Here is a 10,695-nt window from a genome sequence, read left to right on the forward strand (position 1 = left end):
GAGAGCCCATTCGACCAGAGCGACCGCTGCTACTAATGGTGTTCCTGTCTGGTGTGCCCCTGCTGGACATCTGCAGGGCAGCTACGTGGAGGTCGACGCACACCTTCACGAAATTCTACTGTGTCGACCGGGTTTCCAGGGAGGAGTCCAGAGTCGGCTAAGCAGTGCGGCGCAACCTGTTCGCTTGATGGTGAGTCTGGTGAGGAGGTAAGAGATGCTTAATGTTGAGTTGTTGAAATGCTTAATGTTGAGCCTTGCCACCTCACGTGGTTGTGCATGTTCGTACTGCTATGTATTCTTGTATTCATGAGCATGTGAATCCATGCCAGACCCCATGCTGGAGAAAGAACAAGTTACTTACCTGTAACTGTTGTTCTCCAGCATGGGTCTGGCATGGATTCACATGCGAACCCTCCCGCCAACCCCTCTGCGGCTGTTCTCTTGGTCCTACTGCTACTTTATGTGCTATCAAATCTGAAGATGGCTGCCAGGGGAGGGGCATAGGTAGAGGGCAGTCATTGGCTGGGGGCAGTACGAGCCAGAGACCAGTGATTGGTTATTAATAGAAAGACAGTTCAGAAACGAAACTGAAACTGATTTTTCCTTTACCAAGGATTCCCAGCCTGACTATGGGGAATATTCATGAGCATGTGAATCCATGCCAGACCCATGCTGGAGAACAACAGTTACAGGTAATTAACTTGTTCCTTGCATGCATTTAAATATGACACTTTGTTAGAAAGCTGTGTGTTGTGTCTGATTACTATTATCATTTTTAAAGGAAGTTCAAATGATAGATTCTATGTAAAATGCCCAGAATTTACACAAAGGAAATTGTATGTACATCCTATGCACTATAATGCATGAAATGCTACTATGATTGAAATGTGGATAAATAGGTTGCAGTGGTTACAAAAATTACAGAATCAATGAAGGGAATAACAGTTTGCACATTACAATTAGTAATATGGATACATTAAAATTTGGAAAGGACACAGCTTTGCAAGTGACACTTGATCATAGCAGATGGGAGAAATGACAGTAAGCTTTTTTGCAGGTTATACAGGGTAAGTAGTAGTTACCCTGTTCATATGCATTTATATAAGAGTTGTTCATGTACTGTGCACAAAATATTCATACCTGTAGTATGTGTTCATGCATGTGGATGTGCATGAATCTGTAAGCAGAAATCTTGGAGTTTTACAGTAGTTATTGCTATAGGTGCTTTGCAATCACAGCAGAATTGCACTCAGAGTGATCAACGGTACATCTAACGTGCTGAACTGTGATGATAGAGTTAGATGTAGAGTTCTTGGATGTGATTGGTGGATGGTTGTGTCACTGCTTAACAGTAGCCAATAAGGGAATAGTGCAGAGAGTGAAGTGGAAAGGGTAAAAGGGCTGCCCCAGTGTTGCGGCTGTTCGCGGACAGGGCGTGCCACATCCGGGGCTTCTCAGCATACCTGGCATGGAAATAGCACAAGGTGAATTAGCCAATCAGGTGCTGAGGGTATCATTCATAGGGAGAGAGGGTAATCATTATTTTCATTGCTGTATGCTGTAAAGATGGCTGTAGTTGCTGAGATGGACAGAGTTAGAGTGTGGATAGTGGGAGATGGTTATATCACTAATCTGCAATGGCATGCAAACATGTGTGGCATTTCTGACAACCTTGGAATGCAGGGAGTGGAGGCTATGTGGTGTGAGGTGCCAGGGAGAAATTTGCAAGGTGTTTTTACACTTTGTAGAAATATGGCTTATTTTGCAGGGGGCACTGAAGCAATTGCTAAAGGAACTAATGCACCTATTTCCATCTGCAAAGATACTTTTTTCCCATATACCACCTCGGACTGCATGGATGATTTCTCATGTATTTAATCCTCAACAAGACATAGCAAGATGTCTTGTTAATAAAGGAATATCTTGTTTTATGTTTTCTGTGGGCATGTCATCATTCCAAAATTAAAACCTTTTGGAAGATGGTGCAATTTTTTTTTGATGATGGAATGACTTTCACAGGTTTTGGTCAAGCAATTTTTCTTAGTGATATGCAGAACTCAATCAGGAAGTTGTTGTGAAGTCATGTAACAGACAAAATCTGAAAATACCCTAAATAAAAGCCTCAAACAAAGCTAAAAAGAAAGGCTCTTATCAGAGCCGACCTTAAAGGGAAAGTGGGGTACACTATTTAAATTTTCATTCCCAACTTTCAGATTTTACGATTTGTCCGCAGACATCGTGGTTGTTCGCGGACAGCGCGTATTTCATACAGGGAATTTGAGGCTGAGAGGCATGCAAATGAGACTGTGCAGGGCAAGGGATTGGTCAATAAGGTTTACTGGGTGTGATGTGTAAGGAGAGACTTTGGGGGAAAGTCTGTTTCCTGAGAGGAGAGCAGATAGCTATGGCTGTGTCTTCCAGAAGGCAGATAAATTGGTTGGAGGTGCATGCAGATCGCTGTGGAGTGGCTGCACATCCTGGATTGCCTTGTGTGGATGTGCACTGGCATGGAGTGCGTGGAATGAAGTGGCTGGATTTGGTTCCTTTTTTTGCTAGTTTGGTGACACAGAGTCATCCAGACATTATTATTGTTCATTGTGGAGGGAACAGTTTAAGACATGTCTCTGGAATCTCTTTGCAATTTGCAATGAAAGAAGGACTTGGGAAAGTCATGGACATGTTTCCAAACTCCCAAGTCATTTTTTCTCGTATTAAACAGAGACAAATGTGACTGCATTCTTCTTCATTTGGTCCACAAATGGAGAAAGTGAGGCGCAATGTCAACAAGGCTGTTTGTGCCTTTTTGAGAGATGTTGGCATGTCCTCTTTCCACAATGAAAATATTATGTTTTGTAGTACACACATTTTTGATAGAGATGGAGTCCATCTTACTGATGCTGGGAATCAGATTTTTCTGCGAAATATTCAAAATGCATTGCAACCTTTTTTGGAAGTATAGCAATCCTTTTACCAGTAGCTGTTGACTACTTGAACTTTTTCAAACACAAAAAAAACACCACAAAAAGGCTCTTTTCAGAGCCACCACTTACTCCCGGAGAAGAGTGCAATGGTTTTGATAGCGCAGTACCCCAAAAATATCAATGTCCGCGGACTTCTAAATATGCACAGGGCCCATTGGCACTTCTATTTTTAAACTGTGAAAGGCGGCTCTGAAAAGACCCTTTATTTTGTTTTTTGTTGTTTTGTATTTTATTTTATTTTTTTAACAATACACAAAAGGAAAGGAAGGGAAGGGAGGGTAAAAAAGGGGCACCAACCACGAGGATAAGAAAGGGCAGGTGGAGAGAGGAAGATGTAGGGTGGGCCTTAATCAAGTAGTGAGCAGTCCTTCTCATGCTCCCGGACCGCAGCCTCAAAAGCACTTCGAAGAGTCTCCCCACTGCAGAGTACTGCATCGCAGTACATACACAATACTGTGACCCTCGAAAGGTAAGGGTCTACTGTGTCGCGTATGGCCTGCGAGGCAGCTTGAGGGATGCGCTGCCCCACAGGAGTGCCTCTTGTGGTGGTAGGAGCAGAAACGGAGGATGCTGCAGAGGAACTCAACCTACTACGTTTATCGCAGTGGCCAACCCTCCGAATTGCCCCAGCGTGGAAGGACCTTAGGTGTCGCTTCATGGAGGTAGTACCGTAACTGTACAAACCTGGTTTGCCACGACTGAGCACCAAATGGCACTCAGTGCAGGGCACCTTGTTTGCACAAACTTTAGGTACTCTTTCAAGAGTGGCAAACAACCTCCACACCCAAGAATCACGGGGGCTGCTAGTAGTAGGGACTTCATGGGTATTGGCCTTAGCAATGCATAGTGGTTGCCCGAGTTATGGTTGCTTAGCCTACCATAACTGGTGAATTTCAGGGGGTTTTTGGTTTACTTGTAACCATGACGTCCCTTTAACAAAGTGTTTTCACTGAATTTGATAGGTTTTTAGTAGCGCAACTTAACCATAACGTCCCTAAAGTTTTTTCACTGAATATATATATATATATATATATGACTTGTATCCCTGAACAAAATGCGCAGCGTGGGGAAAGCTTGAGAAGCACGTGCAGAGCGTGCATGCCTATAAAAGGTAGCCCTGGGTGGGAGGAAGCTGAAAGAAGAGCAAACAAAAGAAGAAACCGGGGTGGGGTGAATTTGTTACTGTAGAAGTAACACAAGAGGGAAATGTTGGGGAGGAAATTATCCTATCCCACCCTCTAGCTGAAGTAAATAAACTCCATAGCGAAGATAAGGGGAGAAGAGCCCCCACCTGCAGGATGCATATAAAAGCCTTATAGCACATGGAATTATATGAATAGCACTAGATATGCCCCAGCCCTGCGACTCCATTTTGTATTGGGCCCTGACACCATTTTTGACTAGGCCCAGAAAAGCCACTCCCAGGGCTGCAGCACTCGCATCTCACGTTCACATAGAGGTGCCAAGTCATTAGCACACCAAGCAAGCTCACCACGAGCCATGTTCCCACAGAAGTCCATCCTTTCCCCGTCCTCTCAATGTTGCAAATATCTAGTATTTCTAAAGAATGAGCCCTGTGAAGAGCGTGAGACAGTCCCAGGCCCCAGCACTATGCCCATCCATCTCCCCTAAACTGCCAGTGCACCCCTGACCCCCACCCTGCCAGGCCGGAGACCAACACACTGCCTCTCCCTGACCCCCTATCTCTTCACATACCAATAAACCCCTGTGCCACTGATCCTGACCATTTCAGAGTACCGACCACAGATCGAAAGCCTGCACAACTATATCTTTCCAATAGCAATAAGCGTCTCTTTGTATCATGAGGCACCAGGGAAAGTAGACCATAGATCAAACCCCGGGGAAGAGACACTTGGGTGCGGGAACTGCAGTATTAACGAAGCCCAGAATATGGGGGGTCCCCATGCCTATATATTATTCTCTTTTCCCTTGGGCACCCCTTTCATATGATGTTCAGTTGCCTGCCATGCCTAATGAATAATTGGCAGATAAACAAAAAATAGGGTTGTCCCTTATTGCTGCTGTGGATTAGGGACCCCACCACCCCCAGGTATGCAAGCTGGGGTTCCGGAGTAACTTAACTGCCATAATGCAGTAGATACGTAATGCCATATACTGGCATCATGGAAACCAGAAAATGTATTAACCTTCAGGTTGTTTACCTTATGTGGTTGCCCATTTCTATGCTTCCACTCTACTTCCTAAACACATGAGCATAATCATTTTTGCATTCACATTACAGATGGCTGTACCTACCACTCGCCGGTAATCTTCACCTGCATATCCTTAAGGGACCTAGCAAGATACCCTAGGCACTCCATAAGGTAATACACCAATCTGCTTGCTCCCTCACTTTAAGAATCTTGCCTTCAGGCATCTCAGCCATATAAATCTACATGGCTCTACAATAATGATATCCCTGTTTCCCACATTAGGGATCTCTTCTTTAGGCACTTGCCCGAGTCAGCCCAGCCAGTCCATATAAACTCTGTGATTCCGGACACAAGGTCACACGCCTCACGTACCCCTGTCTGAGAAAGAGGGTGAGTATTAAGTGGACCTTTTTAAATATGCTATTTAGCAGCTGTTTAGATTGTTCTGATAGGAAAATAGACTTCTGTTGTGTCGCCCACGTACTATTGATACATATATGTATCCCTTTTTTCTGCCTCCCCCTTTGCTCTAGGACCCTGAGATTCTTTCGCCCCGAGGAAGGCTGAACATTGATACCGCCAATTCCGGCAAGCCGAAACGTGATACAGTGCTCATTTTAATCATTTCCTTTCCTTTTTTTGTACAAACTGTTTTTTATCAATTCATGAAGCACTGTATATATCAGCACTTAGACAATCTAGCACACACGTTGGCAGATTTTGAGGTTCTGATCATGAATATAAATGAGACCATTACACCTTTACAACCAACTAGTCAGGATTCCCACTCCAGTCTAGCAAAAGTTAGGTTTACTGCTGGGGTACACACAAGATGATTTAATTCTAATCAATGTGTATCTATGATGGCTTATACTACCTTAGATGTTAATGTTTAACTGTTTAATTGATCTTTTTATTACCAATTTATCTATTTTTTGTTATTACAAGAATGTTTTCTTTGTAAGGATCTTTCATGTGTAAATATTTTCCCTCAATCACTTATTGGTTTATTTATAAATGCCATATCATATCATATAATTTGTCTCCACGTTAACTACCTCAAAACCTTTTGGCTTTTTGTCTCTTTAATAAATATTGACAAATAGTAGACACACTTGTGTTCCCATTGTTCCTTTTGGTGAATCTTTGAGCACAAGGACAAGTCCATCCAAATTGCAGATATTCATCTTCAAATTACATTGATCTATATATGTGGAGTCCCTTTGTTTTTGTTTAATTATAATGAATAATTGGTTCTTGTTGTTTAGCTTGGATTAGATAGAATGTTTCTAACGTGTGGCCTGATCTTCACTGTGAAGATGAGCCCAGCTGACCCACGTGCACCACGATCGACTGGGACGCAGCAGCCAATTAGCGCCTGGCATCTCCTATGGAGCAGGCTGTGCTATATGTCCACAACAACCAGCAATGTGAATTTCTACTGTATGTGATGTCGCCACTGATGATGCGTTTGGCCATTTTAGTGTGCTGCCCGTGTAATTTTCGTCAGAGCGCTCTCGGGCAGCACAGTTCTTTGCTGGCATGCATATTATATTAACCCCTAGCGGGGTGTCTTCATTTTTTGGAGTGTACGTTCAGTGGCATAACCATTCATTATATACCCTTATGTAGAATACTTTGGTGAGTTATGCGGCTGCGTAAGCATAATGAGGCATGCTTCTGTACTTGCATTTAAGGAGTGTGCCTGTCTCTGTGCTTGTTTGCGTGCACCGCATATGTTATCATGTTGGCCCTTTGCAGAAGTTATCAGATGCCATATTTAGAGGGTAATTCATCGAATTTAGCGCACAAGTGGCGCACGCGGCTGGCGCACAGTGTGCGCGTGCGAATCTCTGCGCCAGCCGCGTGTGCTAAAATCCATTTCCGCGCACAGCGTATTCATGGATTTTAGCTACCAAAACCAGCCGTGGCGCACAGTGGCGCAGCGACCCTGCAGCAGCGCCAGTTACGCCCCCAAGAACACCCCCCGTGCAGGGAAAAGCCATCAAAATCCCCAATCCAGCGCAAAGGGCTGCGCTAACCCTGTACCAGCACGGCAAGCAGGGAACGTGTATTACTGGGGTTCGCAGGAAGTTTCACATGCAATTGGCCCTGTGCGAGTGGGGTACGTGTATTACTGGGGTTCGCGGGAAGTTTCACACACGAAAGGGCCTGTGCGAGTGGGGTATGCGTATTATTGGGGTTCGCGGGAAGTTTGCGGGAAGTTTCACATGCGATTGGCCCTGTGCGAGTGGGGTAGGTGTATTACTGGGGTTTGCGGGAAGTTTCACACACGAAAGGGCCTGTGCGAGTGGGGTACGTGTATTACTGGGGTTTGCGGGAAGTTTCACACGCGATTGGCCCTGTGCGAGTGGGTTACGTGTATTACTGGGGTTTGCGGGAAGTTTCACACGCGAAAGGGCCTGTGCGAGTTGGGTACGTGTATTACTAGGGGTTCGCAGGAAGTTTCACATGCGATTGGCCCTGTGCGAGTGGGGTACGTGTATTACTGGGGTTCGCGGGAAGCTTCACACGTGAAAGGGCCTGTGCGAGTGGGGTACGTGTATTACTGGGGTTCGTGGGAAGTTTCACACGCGATTGGCCATGTGCGAGTGGGGTACGCGTATTACTGGGGTTCGCAGGAAGTTTCACACACAATTTGAGCAGGGTACATGTATTTGGGGGGGTGCGCGGGAAGTTTCACACGCGATAGACCCTGTGCGAGTGGGGTACGCGTATTATTGGGGTTTACGGGAAGTTTCACACGCGATTGGCCCTGTGCGAGTGGGGTACGTGTATTAGTGGGGTTCGCGGAAGTCTCACACGCGATTTGAGCAGGGTACGTGTATTTCGGGGGTGCGTGGGGAGACCTACACGTGAATTGGCAGTGTGGGTCCTCCCAGGTGTTCCCTCTACACCCTCCTCGGCCCCTGCAGGCAGCCCACACCACAGGGGACTACCCTGCACCCCTGGTCATGTCCCACAGGCAGCCCACCCACCATGGGCATGCCCCTCAGCCAAGCCACATGTCAGCTTGCACTACTGATCACCAACTCATGTCCCCCTACCCCCACTTCATGACAATCCTCAATCATGGCCCTTATGGCCAGCCTCCCCAGCCCAAAGACCCAACCAAGTATTGCATCCACCCACATAGAAAAGGCAATTACATGATACAACCCCAAGTATGTTACTGAACACATGTCCGTCACACACACACAATGGGTGCAAGTGAATGTGAAAACCCATATCATGACATGCATGAAACCAATGAGATAATACCACACATCGAAGTATGAAGAAAAAAAGTATTAAACACAACATGAATGTAATTAAAAGAAAACACACAACAATGGGAATAATTAAAGAAATGCTGCATGTCCGTAAAAGAATAAAAAACAAGAAATCATAATCCAAAGAAATCCAAAAGAAATGGTGTCCAAAGTCACAGTCCAACAAAGCAAATCCAAGGGAAAAAAGAAAGTGAAATCCATTGCTCCATGGTGAAAATAAAAGAAATGAGAATAATCCAATGGTGAACTATGTACAAATGAACAATCCAGGGTCCATGAGCCCAACTGATGAAATGAAACCTACCAAAAATATTACCTAATACAAAACTATATACAAAAACGTGGTGCATTGTCCAAGCGCAACCAAAATAAAAAAGGAAAGGAAACCTAACACTATCTAACTATATACAATGGCGGCGGGCAAGTCCTGCGGCTCACTCTGTGGTGTCCCGGGCCAGGGCATCATCAAACTCCATGTCGATGTCCCGGAGGCAGGCCTCTGCCCTGGCCCCAAGGTCTCGCAGGGAGGCACTCATGGCCTGTTCCAACTCCCTGCGAGTCGCCTCGAGGCACTCTGCCCGCCTCAACACCCGACGCATGGAGAACTCCGCCCTGACCATGGTGAGCCGCGCCTCTTCCGCCCGCCGCCGCTCCGCATCTATGCGCTGGCCCAACCGCAGCCACGCGGAAGACACATCCATTCCAGGGATCTCCTGCCCTCTGGCCGATGCCTGCCCCCCTGATGTCGATGGCCCTGAGCCATCATTGCTCCCACCTAGAGCCTGCTCCTGCTGCTGCTGTCCATCTGCCCTGTCCGATGATGCCTGCACATCCTCCATCAGCTGGTCTCCAGTTGTGGTGTCCACCCCTGCTGGACCGCCAACTCCCGACTGTGGCAGGGATGGGATCTCCACCAAGCTGGCTGTGTTGGTCAGGCCAGGTCCACAGGGGGCCCTGGTGGAATCTGGGCCGGAAGACGGCAGGGAGAACGACTGGCGCATAGTCTCCACAGAGGAGGAGAGGTCCGCCAGAGTGTGCGTCACATGTAGGAACCCACCAACCAGGGCCCCTCCCAACAGTGCCACGTCGTGACACTGCTGTTCGTGATGGCGTGCGTTCTCTGCCCAGGAAGAATGCAGGTCATCACGAATGTCACACGTGCGCAATGCGACACCAATCAGGACGGAGCCCATACGTTCATGGGACCCCTCGTCCGCAGGTAGTGGAGAGGCAGATGACATGGCACTGTCCCCTACCTACGGACGGGCCTGGGACGGGGCCTCCCTGCTGGTGCATGGTGGTGCAGTCACAGGGTCAAGGACGGAGACGTGCACAGGCCCCTCTGCGGTGACCTGTGCTGCCTCCTGACCCTGGCCCTGGACTGCACCACTTGCACCAGTGGTACTACCCCCACCAGGCCCCATGTGCGGCTCAGTAGCGGGCTCCTCCTCCTCTGTGGAGACCACCAACCTGGATGTCTCCGTACCGTCTTCCGCCATTGCAAGCCCCTGTGGGGGCTCACCCGGCCCTTCCGCCACAGCCGTAGTGGCAGACGCGGCACCAGCCCCCTCGGATGATGGCAAGTCCTGGGAGGGTAGCTGGGCTTTGCGTCGCCGCCCAGTGGAGGCATCCCCGCCGCTTGGCTCCACAGCGCCGTCTCTGCCCTCTTCTTTACTTGACGCTGCGTAGAGGGAGACATAGAACACAAGCATCAGGGTACAGTACAATATTCCCCTAGACAGGAAGCAATAACACATGAGTGGCAGTATCTAACGTCACTTCCATCCGGTCCCTCCACAACACATGGGTGAATGCACGCAACACACATGCATGAACAGGCATGGCGCCTGCAATCAACATCAGCATCCATGTACAAGGGCCTCTATTAATCAAAATGTTGCCTTCAAACTCACATGCATCCTGGCTCACACTGATCCCATGAACACACATCACCGGAGGGTCATGCATCATGCCTTGTACACCACAGACACAATGGATAGACACAGTGCATACAATGGTGACCGCACTGCATGAGTGAATCTACACATCATCACGGACATGTGTCATGAATCCATGGCGTATCGAAGTCACAGACACACTTCTCAGACACACACATGTGCACCATACATGTACATGACAGCAGCACCTATCCCTCACACCCCCACCATGTGCAAGAACAGACACTGGCATGCTTTCATGTGTGCATTTACCATAAAGCTCCCCATGTAGCATTGGAACTCATGCACC

The 10,695-nt window shown here is 47.4% G+C and overlaps 1 long non-coding RNA gene across 1 annotated transcript; it reads left to right on the top strand.

Annotated features, from left to right (window-relative positions):
- Positions 1 to 595: 595 nt before the first annotated feature.
- Positions 596 to 6,198, top strand: LOC138481131 (uncharacterized). Its single transcript, XR_011274197.1, has 3 exons — positions 596 to 5,326; positions 5,438 to 5,545; positions 5,689 to 6,198. It is a non-coding gene; the product is annotated as an uncharacterized lncRNA (long non-coding RNA).
- The last annotated feature ends 4,497 nt before the right edge of the window (positions 6,199 to 10,695 follow it).

Source organism: Ambystoma mexicanum, chromosome 5p (assembly GCF_040938575.1).
Source record: "Ambystoma mexicanum isolate Mex_15411 chromosome 5p, UKY_AmexF1_1, whole genome shotgun sequence".
NCBI lineage: Eukaryota > Metazoa > Chordata > Amphibia > Caudata > Ambystomatidae > Ambystoma > Ambystoma mexicanum.